Source organism: Megascapheus bottae, chromosome 28, assembly GCF_031878675.1.
Source record: "Megascapheus bottae isolate mThoBot1 chromosome 28, mThoBot2.hap1, whole genome shotgun sequence".
NCBI lineage: Eukaryota > Metazoa > Chordata > Mammalia > Rodentia > Geomyidae > Megascapheus > Megascapheus bottae.
In genome coordinates this window covers 7,230,216-7,247,493 of record NC_143536.1, presented here as the reverse complement: position 1 = coordinate 7,247,493, position 17,278 = coordinate 7,230,216, and the positions used below count along the sequence as shown (strand labels likewise).

General features: G+C 39.4%; 1 protein-coding gene across 2 annotated transcripts in view; it reads left to right on the top strand.

The window, feature by feature from the left end:
- Nucleotides 1-17,278, top strand: part of Taok3 (TAO kinase 3) — a 136,076-nt gene that overhangs the window by 4,027 nt on the left and 114,771 nt on the right. Inside the window, exon 1 of one of the 2 annotated variants that reach the window (XM_090320207.1) lies at nucleotides 7,366-7,418. The exons of the other annotated variant lie outside the window; for it this stretch is intronic. The gene's annotated coding sequence lies outside the window, so the exon portion shown is untranslated. Of the gene's footprint in view, nucleotides 1-7,365; nucleotides 7,419-17,278 lie in introns of those variants that run through there. 2 annotated transcript variants of the gene reach the window in all.

Below are 17,278 nucleotides of genomic sequence, written 5' to 3'. Positions count from 1 at the left end.
CAGGGCAAGCTATGAGGCCAAGATGTGCTAGACCCTTTAAGATCTGGTGGGAGGGATGTCTATTAAATTGAAAAGAAATAATGGTATGTACGGGGGATGTCAAATTGAGGGGGCTGGCTCCTCCTTTGACAAGGGAAAATTAAACTGAGGACCAGACACTTATTCACAGCACTTTAGGCTATGTTAATACCACCCAAACTACTTTTTAAATATTCTCTCCACTGTGCATGCTCTGTGATAGCCTATAATTTCATTTGTTAAATTTTCACTTCTTCACTCGTTTCTCTTTCTTTCTTTCTTCCTCTCTTTCTCTTTTTTTAAGAAACAGACTTTGAAAATGATGCTTTTAGGAAAAAATTGAACGTGATGACCACACCATTCCAGTTGTTTAGATACCTAATTCAGGTTTAAAATATGTCACTTAAAATATGTGTGTGTGTTTTTAAAAAATCCATTGACTAGTAAAAGGCAGCTTCAACTTAAGAGGAAGAAAGGAGCGACACGTTAATTTCCAAAGCTGTAACATAGAGGTGAACCTGCAGTTGCTATGTATGTGTGTATGCATGTCACATGTATGTGCTGGTGATCGAACTCAGGTTCTCCACACATACTCAGCAAGCATTCTATCACTGTACTAACTCCCACCCCGTTCTACTGTTTAAATCCAAGGGGGAAAAAAAATCCCTGCGTGGGCACTGACAGCTCACTCTTGTAATCCCAGCTACTCAAGAGGTAGTTTGAGCACTAGCCTGGAGCAAAAGCCCAGACTGAGTTCAAGCCCGTGTATTGGCACCACGTTAGCCTATACAGAATAGTTCAGAGCTGGTTTCTGGTGTGAACTTGATGTGGTTATGAAAATTCCACTAAGTGAATGTCCTCCCCTGAGAAATAGAAATGCAGATGAGGGGTGACAACAGCACAAACACAAATTTAAAATATCAGACACTATCATTTTAGAGGGGTTGAGTGTAACTTTTTACATTAAATTTATTTTTCCAGAATGCTAAGTACAATTCAAGTACAAGACAGGTCATTCAACTCAAGGCTGTTTAGAAGAGCAGTGTATTCGTTATGTAGTGCATAATATATATTATATGAGATTCTCTCGGACTTGCCAGTAACTCTACAACGTAATAGAAATGTTTGAGCAGGGAAATTCATGATGCACTGCCTGTTTTTTTGTTTTGTTTTCGTTTTTTTTTTTTATGGTGTTGAGGTTTGAACTCAGGGTTTTCCTCTTGACAGGAAGGCATTGCACTGCTGAGCTACCCCTCTATCCCCTTTTTGCACTGGTCATTTTGAGATACAGTCTCACTGTTCACCCCAGTGTGTCATGCCACCATCCTCCTGTTTCATCCTTCCTGCCTTTGCCAGTTCCATTTCACACAGCTTCTTCCACACAGATATAATCATAAAAATTTGTCTGGGCTGACCTAAAGCCGTTATCCTCCCAATCTCAGCCTGTCATGTAGCTGGGATGAGTAGCACACCACTGTAGCCAGAAATTGTTTATAAAGGGCTCGCGCGCACACGTGTGTGTGTGTGTGTGTGTGTGTGTGTGTGTGTGTGTGTGTGTGTGTGTGTGTTTATGTCTATGTATGCCTAGGCCAGCCACAAATTGTGATCCAGTCTCATCCTCCTAAATAGTAACATCATAGGCCTGAGATACTGTGCCTGGCTAATAGAATTCTTAGTGGCAAGAAAGAACCTCTAGTATTTTTGTTTTATTCCCTGGAGAAGGAGGACAGGAAAGGGGAGAGTAGGAATAATGTGGGAATTGTCATTTGTTTCAGAAACTAAAACTTACAGGACAAGAAACTACAAGTATGGTATCTTTATGCCTTCACTCATTTAAACCATTTGTTTTCTGTTTACAAAGATAAAAGAAGAGATTCAGATGCATTTCCAAAGGAATGGTTGCAGCAGTCTCAGAGGGAAGTTCCCCTGGGTTCTTTAGCTGCCCTCAGTCGTAGTTTTAGCAAGGATCCAAGTTCTGCCCAGGAAACAATAACCCACTTCACACTTCCTTTACTCCTTCAATCCTGTACAGTCAAGCCATTGTAATCTCACAGGAGAGCTGCATATCTAATTTGGTTTAATGTTTAAGCCAACCTGCATAAACCTCCCCGGTTGCTTGCCAGAATTCATACCTATTGGTTTTAATGTTTTTTTTTCTGTACAGTTTTAGCATAATAGCCTTTTTTCCTTTGTAGTTTTTCCCCTCAGTTTCTTCCCTCTTGTCCAGAAAGTAGACAAACACAGAAAAGACACAAAGAAAGTGGAAGGAGAAGAGAGAGAAAGCAAGGAAGATTCCATCTAAGAAACATTTTATGACCCATCAAAGAGAAAAGGTCTTTCAGTTTGTCAATGTGTTTAATTCCTGCCAATCAATAGTTTTTTAGTTGTTATTTTTGAGTTAGGGGAAATTTCACGGCTGTATTTCAGCATCAAGATTTTAATTTGTAATTGTTTAGCATACACACATTTCATTGATTGCTTTGTTAGAAGCCCATTACTGTTTCTTGGATTGAGCTTAGTAAAAGAAATATGTGATATTTATTAGCTATGTGTAACTATACATTAATTAGGGTGAAATTGTGGGCTAAATAAAAAGCAATTTAGGGTTTTAGAAGCATGGCCTAGTTGGTAGAGCCCCAGTTAATGAGGGAAAATGTCAGATACTGAGTGCGAGTTCTAATCTTACACAAAAAAAAGAAAGAAAAAAAGCAACTTAACTCACTCTTAAACTAGAGGCACCAAGTTTTTAAAAAGACTAGAATTTTTATGATAAACCAGTAGGAGTTAAATTTATTGGTCCAGCTGTATGTTGTTAAGGTTACCTAGCTACTTTATAACCCAACCAAAGGCATTATTTTCTGTGAAGCCTGAGATTTGCTGGTGATATAGAAGCAAATACGTAGTTTTCATCCATGAAGAGACTGACAGAAGGTGGGCAGGCTTAATTTTCTTTTTCAAAGCTGAGGACCAAACTCAGTGCAAACTTGCCAGACAAGTGCTTTCCCTAACCCCAGAATAGTTTATAAGTAGCAAAACATCCTTCTGTTAACCAGAGGTGCTGTTCATGTAGAGCAGGATTCTGTAGTGGAGCGGCCCATGTAAGATGTGGTATATTTTAATATTGTGGTTAACTAGCTAATTAGTGAAGTACTCATTAGAAGAGCTCCATTTTACACTATTCTTCCACTGTTTTTCAGGAACAGTGGGAAAACCCTGTATTTCAAGATCAAATGGAACTCTATATATTGTTGACTTATGTGCCATCTTGAGCTCAGGGGACTGGGTGCTGTCCCTGATTTGCTTCTCCTTCTCCACACACCCCCCCACCCTCAAGGCTAGCTCTCTCCCACTAGAGCCAAACAGCTCCACTTCCCTTTTGGGGATGGTTAATTGAAAAAAAGAGCCTCACAGAATTTTCTACCCAGACTGGCTTCAAACCATGATCCTCAGATCTCAGCCTGAGCAGATACGGTTATTATAGGCATGAGCCACTACCACCTGTCTATATTTTTATGTATCTTATTTTCTGTGTAATGATACTGGCTTATGGCCAGAGTGAGTAATGACAATTCAAATAGATTTTATTTATCTATTACAATAAATGGCAGTGATCAAGACCCAATCCTTCCTTTCTTCTTTCCTTTCCTTTCCTTCCTTTTCTTTCCTTTCCCTCCTTTCCTTTCTTTTCTGCCCCTCCCTCCTTCCAACCCTTTCTTTCTGCTAGAACTGGATTTGAACTCAGGGCCTCTTTCTCTCCCCTAGCTTTTTCAGCTCCTTGCTGGCTTCAAATATCAACCCTCCTTAGTTAGCTAGGCAGCCTGAGCACCATCGTCTGACTTTGAAGATTTTGATCAGGTTCTCAGGAAGTACTCCCATGACAATTTTCCAGTCATCTGTTTTGTCTTTGCCATATACCGTTCATTATTCTTTTGCTCTGCGTGAAGGACAGCTCTGATTTTGTATGTAAGTTCGAAACTTCTAACTTTGCCTACTGACTTGAGTACAGATTTATCAACCTGTTCTTAGGTTTTATCACAGATTTTGTACCCACATAGACATGCTCCATCAGACTGGCATGCTTACTGGCCAACTTCTTTCTGCTGTGCCACCCTCTGGGTCTTTGTTCCTGTTCTTTCTTTTGCCTCCATGTCCCTGTTCCTCATTTTCTAGATTTTTCTTCTTTCCAAGTGCGTAGTATAGACACGTCCATCCAGGCAAGCATCTTAACTGCTACTGAGCTACAGTACTACCTTTCATGAGTTTATTTCTGGTCATCATCCTTGTTTCCTTGTTTCTCTTTTCTTTGCATTCCCTAAATTCTAAATTCTTCTTCTTCTTTTTTTTTAATCGGTCATGGGGCTTGAACTCTGGGCCTGGGCACTGTCCCTGAGCTCTTCAGCTTAAGGCTACTGCCCTACCCCTTAAGCCACAGCACTACTTCTGGTTTTCTAGTGGTTAATTAGAGATAAGAGTCTCATGGACTTTAGTGCCCAGGCTGGCTCTGAACTGCTGTCCTAAGATCTCAGCCTCCTGAGTAGCTAGGATTACAGTTGTGAGCCATCGTGCCTGGCACATTCCCTAAATTCTTAATCTGTACTTTTTCTTATTAGATAATATTCTTTGATGTTAAATTATAGGGTTTGTCCTTGTGTCATGATAACAGGCATCCATTTTTTTTTTTTTTTTGCCAGTCTTGGGGTTTGAGCTTAGGGCCTGGACATTGTCCCTGACCTTCTTTTGCTCAAGGCTAGCACTCTACCACTTGAGCCACAGTACTACTTCTGACTTTTTCTGTGTATGTATAACTGAGGAACTTCATACATGCTAGACAAGCATTCTACCACAAAGCCACATTCCTAGCCCTGACATCGATTTCTTGATTTCACAATGGTGTCTGATGCCTCTAACAGAGTGCCTTGCAACTAACATCCTAATTGTTGAATTGTATTAAATTTAAAGACTTATTTTAGGCTCAAATAATACTTTAGTATAATTATACAGATAATTATAGAACATAATTATTGCTTCCAGTAAAGGTATTGCTGCCAGGGGTGATTCCTAAATGGAAAATTCACTTCTGACCCTCACAGTTGTTAAGCCTCATATGTTAGTGTATGTTTATAATGTTATTATATTATAATTAGCATATGTAAACTTTTTTTTTGCCAGTCCTGGGCTTGAGCTCAGGGCCTGAGCACTGTCCTTGGGCTTTCTCAAGACTAGAGCTCTACCAGTTGAGTCTCAGCACCATTTCTGGCTTTTTTCTATGTATGTGGTACCGAGGATTCAAACCCAGGTCTTTGTGCATACTAGGCAAGCACTCTACCACTAGGTCAAACTCCCGGCCTCACAGTTGTTAAGCCTCATATGTTAATGTATGTTTATAATGTTATTATATTATAATTAGCATATGTAAACCTTTTTGATGGTACTAAGAACTGATCTACCACTTGAGCCATGCCTCCAGCCCATTTTTTAAATGCCAGTCCTGAGGCCTGAACTCTGGGCCTGGGCACTATCCCTGGGCTCCTTTTGCTCAAAGCTTACACTCTACCACTTGAGCCACAGTACCACTTCCAGCTTTTCTGTGATTAATTGGAGATAAGAGTCTGCAGACTTTCCTGCTCAGGCTAACTTTGAACTACCTTCCTCAGATATTAACCTCCTGAGTAGCTAGGATTACAAGTATAATCTACTGGTGCCTAGCTCCAGTCCAGTTTTCTGTGGGTTAATTGGAGATAGAGACTCAAAGACTTTTCTGCTTAGGCTGGCCTTGAACCTCCATCTTCTGGATTTCAGTCAGACCCTCCTAAGTGTTGTTTTATTTTATTTATTTTGCCAGTCCTGGGCCTTGAACTCAGGGCCTGAGCTCTGTCCTTGGGCTTTCTCAAGGTTAGATCTCTACCACTTGAGCACCATTTCCAGCTTTTTTCTATGTATGTGGTACTAAGGAATCGAATCTGGGTCTTTATGTATGCTAGGCAAGCACTACCACTAGGCCAAACTCTTGGCCCACTAAGTGTTGTTTTAAGCATAAGGAAGTAAAGCATAGCTTGGGCTGGTAGACTTTCTCTGTATATGTTGCTCTCTGGAATTTTTTCATTTTTCTTCGAGAGTCTGAATTTGCTATTTCTGTTGTTGTTGTTGAATGCAAATAAAATCCATTTCTACCATCTGACACCATTCACCTGAGATGTCAGTGTCTCAGTCTGGCCAAAACCAGTTAAAACTGTTCATTGTCACACAGACTAATGAATGTCTGCTGATGTTTGGCTCAGGCACCAAAATAACAATAAAATTATGGATGGGAGCATTATTCCTGTTTTAAAACAAAACCAAGAAAGACAAAGACCCATCTAATTTTCTTAGATGCTGATATTAATCCTGAAAATTGGTCAGCTTGATTTCTAGGGTTACTATCATTTTTCTATATGTACAAATAATTGGGTATGAATGTGTTTTAAGCCTAAATTAAAATAACTTAATCACTGGTGACTCATGGTGGGAAGTTTTTCTTTTCCTGCTAGATCCTATGCCATTGCCTCCAACATGCTTGTTTAAAACATTCAGAAAACATTTTTTTTCCCCAATCCTAGGGCTTGAACTTAGGGTTTGAGCACTGCCCTTGGGCTTTCCTCAAGGCTAGAGTTCTACCATTTGAGCTGCAGCACCACTTCTGGCTTTTCTATGTATATGGTACTGAGGAATCGAACCTTTGTTCATGCTAGGCAAGCACCCTACCACTAGGCCAAACGCCTGGCCCCTCAGAAAACATTTTTAAGATGTATTTTTTAAAAACCCTTACTTTTGTGTACTAGGTTCTAGAAAAGGAAGTTTGTTATTTGGTTTTGTTTGTTGTTTGTTTTCTGGGTGTTTTGAAACTGAGTCTTGCTGTGTAGCTTAGGTTGGCCTCAAACTCAATCCTCCTAATGTCAGCCTCTCAAGTGCTGGGATTACAGATCTGCACCACTGGACCTGGTTGGAAAAGCCCTTTTAGGCTTAATATAATAACCATAATTACAATGCTTTAATTAGTTGATTATCAATTCATAATCCACCTAGTTTAGAGTGCTTAGTATTAGCCCAGGTGCTCCAGTCCTGAAAGTCTATGACATTTTAAATATCCCTTTGTGAATTACGTACAAGAGGAAGGCTAGATTGCCGCCACCCATTGGCTGATGCACCTGTGAGAACCAATGGGAGGGAACAGGAAATACCTCAATCTGCTGAGTGATAGCCGAGTGGGGCACCCAGGGCATTCTGCTGTCTCTGCAGTTCCTTGTTGGGATCATACCAGGCTTCCTGGAGATTCTTCTTTATACAAGCTTAATAGAGCACTGTAGATTTTGGAATTTAAAATGTAAATGGTTGCTCATCTTTCCTTCATTATCAACGAGTTGGTGAGTAGTCTCTTCTTTTTCTCCAGTCCAGTGCTTTGTCCCATGAAATCTTACTTGAGCATGCTGGGTGGGAGAGAGAACATAAGACATTAAAACCTGAGCTGATACACTTATTGACAGCAGTAACCTGCTCTCATATTTACATGCTACCACCATAAATGGTAGTCATGATCAGAATATCTGGTTTTTACCTAAGATTTGAGTAGCGTGCGTGTGGTTTTCTCTTTCATACGGAGTATTGGGGAAGTCCTGGAAACATTTTTAGAAAATTCTTTCCCAAGAATCAATGTGTAAAGCTGTACAAAGTGTTCGTGATGTTAATTGTGTGACCAGGAAGTCCTGTGTTTGAATCTTGCTTATAAAACTTAAGTGTCTGTAATAACTTCCTTTCTGGGGATGAAGGTCCTCGTAGCTGAGTGGTATTCTTATTAGTGAAATTGTCTTTAGTTTTATCTTTCCTGTAAATTAAGAGACAATTTTGTTTTGTTTTTAAGCCATCACAGGGGCCAGTTTACCTGATTGCTGTAGGTCTGTGGTCTGTTGGATTGGAAAGACTGGCTCCTGCATTTCAGATGTACTTTGCATGGTCCTCTAGTTTGCATTGGATATCTTACTGGAAATGGCTCCATTCTGACTAGTGTTAACGCATAGGAATAACTTAAACTCCCTGTTGAATTTCATGTGACTATTTACCGACTTAACTCAAAGTTCAGCTGAAAGCCCATCAACCTCAAAAGCCACTGCATTCCTATGCTCTATTTACTTTAATTTGTAGTTTTATAGTCTACTAATATACATTAAGGCCATTTTTTAATTGAGGTTTTGTTTGTTTATTTTTTCTTTGGGTAAACAAAATCTTAGCAGATGAGTCTTATTTTTTAAAATGCTTAAATTTACTAAAGGACATCTTTATTAAGAATGGGGGGGCTGGGAGTTTTGCCTAGTGGTTAGTGTGCTTGCATAGCATGAATGGAGAAGTGGTGGTGTGGCTCAAGAAGTAGAGCACTAGCCCTGAGGATTAAAAAAAAAAAAGTCCAAGGACAGTGTTCAGGCCCTGAGTTCAGTCCCCAGGACTGGCAAAAAAAAAAAAAAAAAAAAAGAATGGGTAATGCTAATGTATGGTGTTTGAAAATAAAGCTACTCAAAACAGCCCTTTATCTCAGTGCTCTTTAACAATATCATTCTTCCTGTTTTATTTCTTTCACAGAAAAGGAAAATAGGAGAAAACAATATAAAACTGACTTTAGAGAAATCAGAAAATTTAGTCTCATCTACTATACTTTTTTATGTTTGTACATAGGGTTAGTTACCTAGAGAAGTGTGAAGACAAAATATCTTAACTGTGAGGTAATTAATAACTGAGGAGACCACTGTAGTCCATTAATATAATTGGATGAAGTAAGCAAGTAGATATATATGTATATATATATATATATATACACACACACATATATTTATATATATACATATGTATTGACAGTCCTGGGGCTTGAACTCAGGGCCTGCGCACTATCCTTGGACTTTATTTTGCTCAAGGCTAATACTCTGCCACTTGAGCCACAGTGCCGCTTCTGGCTTTTTCTATGTATGTGGTCCCGAGAATTGAACCCAGGGCTTCATGCATGCTAAGCGAGCACTGTACTACGAGGCCAAACTCCTGGCCCAATATTTTTTAATGTGACAACTCATAGTTTGCATATTTAAAAATTCACTCAGAAACATTTTATAAATCAGTAAAGCTACTCAAAATGTTTTTATTTTAGCTTGGTTCTGGTTTACCAACTTCACGAGGCCCTCAGAATAAGGTTTAAATAAAATGTAGACGTTGACCTGTATGTCTTGTATATATTGTATATATAAATGTATATGTTGACCTGGACAATAATCCTTAATGTTGTACATGTTTTATGAGTAAATTCAGTCTTAGAATTGTGTACGAACAGTTTTCATTCAAGAAGCTTTGCGGGCATAGTTCCCATGCTGGAGGAGGATTTTATCTAATGTATTAACAAAGGAAATTAGATTTTTCAAATGATTAAAAATCATTTTGAAATATGATCTGTGGCTTTTATTTTCTTCCTTAAGACTTTTGAACGTTTAAAGTGTGAATGCTTTGAGTTCAGGTCACAGAGGAATGGAAAAGTTGGCCTTTCAGGATGGTCTGAAGGTTACAGTGGCTATCCAGAAGTGTCCTGGTCACAGCTCAGCAGCGGGTGGGGTAGAGGAAATGGGTGGTTCTCCCCAGCGACAGATTATTGCAGATTATATATGGCTGTGTGCCGAAACACCACTAGTGGAAGGGAAAAAGTGGAAGTCACTAACTGTATCTTATTCATTTGTGTGTTTCTTTCGCCATTATAACAGTTTGCTAGTTTCCTCAGATGACAGGCTTCACATTCTTTAAGGACCTGACACATTTCATCTTCTAGCCCCTCCTTTCCTGTGTTCATACTTCTTATCCCTGGAGATCCCAGATCTCATGGACCTTCTCTAGAAGACCATGTGTTAGCAGCAATGAGTGGGGGAGGGAGGCAAACCTTTAAAAACCCCAAGTGCTTTCTTCTCCACTTAAATGTATTGCACAATTCTGATACAAGGATGTCCCATTGCAGTCAAACCATTATGTAAAATACCAAAGAAAAAAATCACTTCCTGTGAAGGAGTTAGTAGCTCTAGATTGTTCCAGTTCAGCTTGAAATTGACATGACTACTCTTGCAACATAAAAGGAAACTTTGTAGAGGAAATATGACATCTGTGCCCAGATGCGAAAGGAAGGAATTACAGTGGAGAGTTTATTTTTAGAAGTGTCTTATGGATTTATTTTTTTTGGTAGCAAGAACTATATTTAAAAGGTTAGTTTTGCTTCTAGGAGTTAGCATAAGAGGCTCAGGTCACTGAAATTCTAAGAAGATACTTTTCCAGCATCCTTAGGTCATCTGAAAAATATTTAAATCTTCAACTGGCTGAGGGGCTTCATATATGTAACTAACTAAGAAAAATACTTCAGCCTTGTCAGTGCCACTGGACTGTGATGTAAAATAAGTTGTCCTGCTGAAAGGACAGTAAGACCCCCAGTCCCTACCTGTGCCTCCCTATCCTTCACAAACCCAATACAAATTTTTCAGCTTAGAGTGAAGGAACCTGTCACCTGATGCCCTCCCTAATTCTTTTACATAGTAAGAGACAAGGCCAGCCTCCATAGATAGATAGATAGATAGATAGATAGATAGATAGATAGATAGATAGGGTTTTTGTTGTTATTGTTGTTTGTGTCATTGTTTGTTTTCTGAAACAGTATGTCTATACAGTCCAAGCTGGCCTCAAATTCTCCTTCCTCCTGCTCAGTCTCCCAAGTGCTGGGGCTATAGGTATGTACTCCAGTTTCCTTCTATTTCTTACTTTTGAATTTGGTCCCATATATTTGGAATTGGGAGTATAATCTAATGATTTACAAGAGCATACAGAATAGGTTAAATGAACACGTCTGCCACCTGTTAGTTTTTGTGAAACAAGTACGAACCCTATAGCCTCCTTGAAACTTTCCTTCAGCTGTAAACTGGACATTCGTGTTGGGAGGATTAATTGAGATACTTTATGGTAAATCCAAGGTGAGCCGTATGTGGAAAGGAAGAAAACAGTGGCTACTGGCAGCTTTGTTCTTCTTTGTGATTTTGGAGTATTCCAGTTTCTCACATGACATCATGTTTAGGTGACAGAAGCAGTGTTCTGTAACAGAAGTGCTTAGGTAGTGCTGTAGAGCCTATCAGTGAAGTCGGTTGAGCTTTTTTATGATCTGATGTTTTATATGCCATCCACTCTAACCTGATGGGAGGATGGGCACAGGACCCACTGTGTGCATTTTGACAATATTAGTCAGAATGACTGTTGAGTCAGGCAACTTTTGCATTAGTAAGATTTCTTTGTTTCACCTCAGAGTTTCTCCTCAGTTTGATAGAATTTAGGAAAGCAACATGACAAAAGATATATATGTATATATATATATATATATATATACCCCTCTGGATTTCCAAGAATTAATTTTTTTAAATTCCTTTTTTCAGTGTTCATGTGTTTGAAGCTTCCAAGCAGACCGCTGTCACATATATTAGGACTATATCTTAGACTTTAGATCAGATACAAAACAAGGTTTTAATTTTACTTTGGCGAAAACAAATGGTACAGAACATATATTTGATTATAGAAAAGACTGTTCGCAAAGCATGGTGTTGCATGCATGTAATTCCAGAATGTGGAAGCTGAGGCAGGAGGACTAAGAGTTCAAGGACAACCTGAATTACATAGTAAGTTTGAGGCCAGCCCACCAATACTACATTGCTTAACTTTGTGTCAACAAAAACAAAAACAGATAAAACAAGAATGTGTTGTTGTTTTTTCTATTTTCAACCTCTGCATCCTAGAGGCTTCCACTCTGTAACTTTACTCATGAATTAAAAACATACAGTGATTGTTACACAAACAAATTTTCATGAGATATGTTATCAAAGTAAATGAGAAATGGGGGGGGGTGAGAGATTGGGGAGGGAGTTCAGGTCTGTATAAACTGGTTAAACCAAACCATGAAGCTGTTTGTATCATACTTGACATTATATGCTAGATCTGCATTAAATTTTGCTTCATATTCCTGACTTTGGGGTCTAAGCCCATACTCTTTGCCCAGTTTCAGTTCTTGTGATCCTGGACCCATCCTTTGTGTAATTCTGAAGTCAGCTTCTCCATACACACTTGAGACCTTCTCTATTACTTGACTTCGTTGATCTAAAAAACCCTCCTCCATCTTTTCTCTGACTACTCAGAGTTTACATTGCCTTCAAGGCCCTGTACCAAATATACTTCCTCTTTGAAGCTTTTCCTGTTTCAGCATATATTGGTTTGGGTGCAAATTCCCAGGTGATTTTTAATTTAGCAAGCCAATGGACAAAAGTGTGTATAGTGTCTTATTCATTGCTATTTCTTTACAGAAGTAAAGATTGGGGGGGTTGATAATTAGTGCATACTAATTTCATATACTAATAGGTTTCCACTGTGACATTCCCATACATATGTGTGTTGTGGGTTGATTGTAGCCTCTCCCAGGTAACCTCTTTGTCCTCTCCATCCTATTCCCTTAGTAGCTCCTTTCCTGCCCCTCGTCTTTTTAAATTCTAGTTTCTACAAAAGAGAAACTTGTTTCATGAAGCTTAATATGATTATATGATTATATCTAGTTTGAGGCACTTTCCTGCAAATGATATGACTTTATTCTTTTTTTTAATTCTTTTTTTTTTTTTTTTTGCCAGTTCTGGGCTTGAGCTCAGGGCCGGAGCACTGTCCTTTGACTTCCTCAAGGCTAGAACTCTACCACTTGAGCCTCAGCACCACTTCCCATTTTCTAGAGGTTAATTGGAAATTAGAGTCCTTTTGTGCCTGAGCTGACTTTGAACCTTGATCTTCAGATCTCAGCCTCCTAAGTAGCTAGGATTACAGGTGTGAACCACTGCGCCCGGCTTTGCCTACTATCTTGATGGCACTATGGAGAGCAAATAATTAAGACTCTTAGTAGTCCTACACAGTAAATTAAATTCAGAAATGTTCCTGTTCTTTAAAGACAGGCCCAAGGACACCAGTGTAGTCTAGAAGTCGTCAATTATTTTTTGTGAATAACAAAGAAAGAGATTGCTTAGGATGGAAAGAGATAAAGCTAGGAAATGGAATTTGAGCTGAGTCTTGAGTGCTGGACAGCTCTTCAGCAGGTGTGTTGGGATATAATCAATGTTTCGTTTTGTTCTTTAGGCTAGTTCAGATGTGGAAAACAAAGCTAGTATACTCAGGGACAGTGGCAAATCAAAGGCCTTTGACTCACATACCAAGAGGTTTGAACTTTAAACAGGAAAATGGAGAGCCAGGTATGGTGTTTGAATAGAAAGGATGGATGCAACCAGAGCCTTTGAGTCCATGGATAGCTTGTAGATTGACTTCAAGGGAGAAAGAGACTGGGAATGAGAATTGGGACTGGTAATGGTTCTGGAACTAGGATGGCCTCCATGAGAAAGAAGAAAAGCAGCTTGGGAGAGATTTATTGAGGGCATTAACAGCTTGGGAGAGCGCCTGAGAGCCCAAGAGAGAATGAGATGGACAAGAGAACGTGCAGAGAGAAGCTTCCCTGCACAGATGCCTGTGTGAGCTGGTAGGAGGAGGGAAAGCCACTAAAGGAGGTGGCCAAATGCAGTGCCACACAAACCAAGAAATCAGAGGCTTTCAAGCAAGTTGTTATGTAGAAGTTCTAAAAGGTACAACCTGTCAAAGACACTGTTGGGTTTAGAGATGAGGAGGTTAGAGCTAGTGAGCTTACTACAGAATGAGTCTCCCTCGTTCCTCAACAAAGGGTAACTGGAGTGTACCACAGGCCCAAAGGAAAGGTGGATACAGAGAACAACTGAAGATTTTAAAAAATGACAAGGCCAAGTTAATGCAAAGAGCAGACCACAGGCTGAAGAATTACAGTATGAAGGCAGTTGATCTATGTGGAAATTTCTTGATGGAATGGACAAAAGTTGAGGACCCAAACATTGAATGGCTTGGATGTGGAATTTATAGTATTAATGCTTATAATTAGTACTTAGAATTAGAAAATAAATGCCTTGAATTACTTCCATCATATATAGAAAGGCTAAATTCTGTCACTGCTATGTGTTTTATTCTTTATGTATTGACTATGTATTTTCTAATGCTTTTAAATACATTTGACTGCAACAGCAGAGCTTCATGGTATAATTATACAGGCCACTAGTTAGGCCAGTCAAGACCATGTTTCTTGTAATTATTTAAACTGGGTATTTTAAACGCTAATAATAGTAGATATTATTAGTACACCATTTAGTTTAAAAATTAGTTTATAATCCTTGGTTTAAAACAATCATACAAATGTTTTCTTCTTTCTAAAAGATCCCCCAAAAGAATATTTATATTTTCTCTAGCTTGTTAAAATACATTCTATAGAGCTGAGAGTTTGGCCTAGTGATAAGAATGCTTGCCTAGCATGCAGAAAGATACAGGTTTGATTCCTTGGTACCACATACATACAAAAAGCCGGAACTGGTGCTGTGGTTCATATGGTTGAGTTCTATCCTTGAGAAAGCTCAAGGACAATGCCCAAGCCCTGGGACTGGCAAAAAAAAAGTCTAGAGTGTGGCAGGTACTAGGATAACATCTGAATCTGCACAATCACTATAAAAAGGTCATGATGAACATATGTAGCTTTGCAATTATGAATGTCCTATTTTCAGATGCTACAAAAATCAGTTCCTTCTAAGTCCCAAACCTTGAGATTCTGAGTAAAAAGACTTGGTAAATTGATAAGTATGGAAGCTAAGACCTTCTTCATTTCGTTTAATGCTTTTTCCTCTTTCCAGCAAAGTGCTGAGAAGTCCCTCCCTCTTATGTACTTCTTTCTTAACCACCACACAGGTAATACAGGCTTTTTGTTTGGATCCGTAGGAAAAAAACCTGTGCATAACTAAAGATAAAAATTATCAGGTGCGGGGCCGGGAGTTTGGCCTAGTGGTTAAAGTGCTTGCCTAGCATGCATGAAGACCCGGGTTCGATTCCTTGGTACCACATACATAGAAAAAAAAAAAGCCGGAAGTGGTGCTGAGGCTCAAGTGGTAGAGCTCTAACCTTGAGAAAGTCCAAGGACAGTGCTCAGGCCCTGAGCTCAAGCCCAGGACTGGCAAAAAAAAAAAAAAATTATCAGGTGCTTATGGGTTACACCTGTAATTCTAGCCACTCAGGAGGTTGAGATCTGAGGCTCACAGTTCAAAGCCAGCCTGGGCAGGAAGGGCCAGTTAACCAGAGGGCCAATTAAGCAAAAGAGTTCAGGAACAGTACCCAGGTCCTAGTTCAAGTCCCATGACTGACAAAGATTAAAATTATATTTCATATTTAGATATATGGTGACATTTGTCTATAATAACCTTGGCCTTAGTCCAGATACCTTTTTTAAGGCAAAGTATTTGTAAAAATAGTGGCTAGGTTATATTACATATGTTCTTTTATAAGCTGCTTTTTGTTGTTTTTACTTTAACACTGTTATTAGATCAACAAATACTTATTTGGGGGGAATAAGGTTATTCCACCTCATTTTCTTTATTTTGTCTTTTTTTTTCTTGCCAGTCCTATGCCTTAGGTCTGGACACTGTCCCTGAGCCTCTTTGTGCTCAAAACTAGTGCTCTACTACTTTGAGCTCATCATTTCCAGTTTTCTGGTGGTTAACTGGAGATAAAAGTCTTATAGACTTCCCTGCCAGAGCTGGCTTTGAATTGGGATACTCAGATCTCAGTAGTTAGGGCCAGGCCTGAAGCGTGTTTATTTTTAGTCGTCTTTTTTTTTTTTTTTCCAGGTCCTGGGGCTTGAACTCAGGGCCTGGGTGCTGTCTCTTTGGCTCAAAGCTACCACCCTATCCCCAGGGCCTGGGTGTTGTTCCTGAGCTCTTCAGCTCAAGGCTACTGTCCCACCCCTTAAGCCACAGTGCCACATCCAGTTTTCTAGTCATTAATTGGAGATAAGAGTCTCACAGTCTTTTTTTTTTTTTTCCTGTGGGTGATGGGGCTTGAACTCTGGGCCTGGGGCTATCCCTGAGCTCTTCAGCTCAAGACTACCACCCTACCCTTGAGCCAAGCCCCACTTCCCATTTTTTAGAGGTTAATTGAGATAAGAGTCTCATTTCTTTAATGCCGGGGCTGGCTTTGAACCTTGATCCTCAGATCTCAGCCTCCTGAATAGCTAGGATATAGGCATGAGCTACCATACCTGGCTTCTTTTTAGTTTTATTCTTACAGAGTTCTTATTGTTTCATAATCATCTGTCCCCTCTCTTCACCATCCCCTCTTCCCCTACCCCTTCCTCCTCTCTCTCCCTGTGCCATCCTGTTTCTGTCTCTGACTTTATCTCCAGTACAATTTTAGGTTTCTTTCCAGTCACAAGCAGATTCAACAGCAGACAGATCATGAGGACTTAGTTACTTGAAACATGGTTTTCCTGTTTGTCTTTTTTTAAGTAAGTAGGATGGACAAACGTTTATACTATAGTCCGGACAAAGACACTCATTGTTTTACATTATGTTCCCTTTTTAATCCACACACCAGAAACAGAAGCCAGGTTTGGACAGTTTTTCAGAGTAACAGGGTTCCAGAGAATGGAGACTTATCTCCCTGGACACATGCCCTGTACTTGGCCTTCTTTTGCTGCAACGCCGCTCCTTTAACATTTCTTTCCTCAGACAGTCACCAGCCTTCCTTCTCTTTGCATCCCTGCCCAGGGAATTCAGGGTACCAGAATACTAGTCTTGCCTTCAAACCTCTTGGAGATGAGCCCTTTGAGATCATCATGAAATGATCTACTTGATCACTTAATTAATGAATATTTTTAGTCCATCATTCTAAGGACTCTGTTTCATTTCTTTAATTATTCAATTTCATGTTAATTTTGAAGTTTCTATCCTGATCTGACCCTAAGATATATATTTTCATCCTTACTATATGTGAAGTAGATTCTGTGTCCAAAAAAAGAAAAGGACTACATGATCAAGCATATTACTAAGCTTATGAAATTTGCTAGTGATCCTTAGTAGGCTAACACCTTGGAAGAACAGATTAAAGTTCTAATTATCCTTGGCAAGGTGAAAGGGTAGATGGGTATTAACAAGACGAAGATGTCTAAAGACATATGCTGAGTGATTTCTCAAGGCACTAAACAATGAAGTATAATAACAGAGGTCTTCAGACTGTTTTAATGTGAAACAAGAAACACATCATGTTAAGCATGGGAAAGCACAGAACTACCATACTATTCATACCATTAACA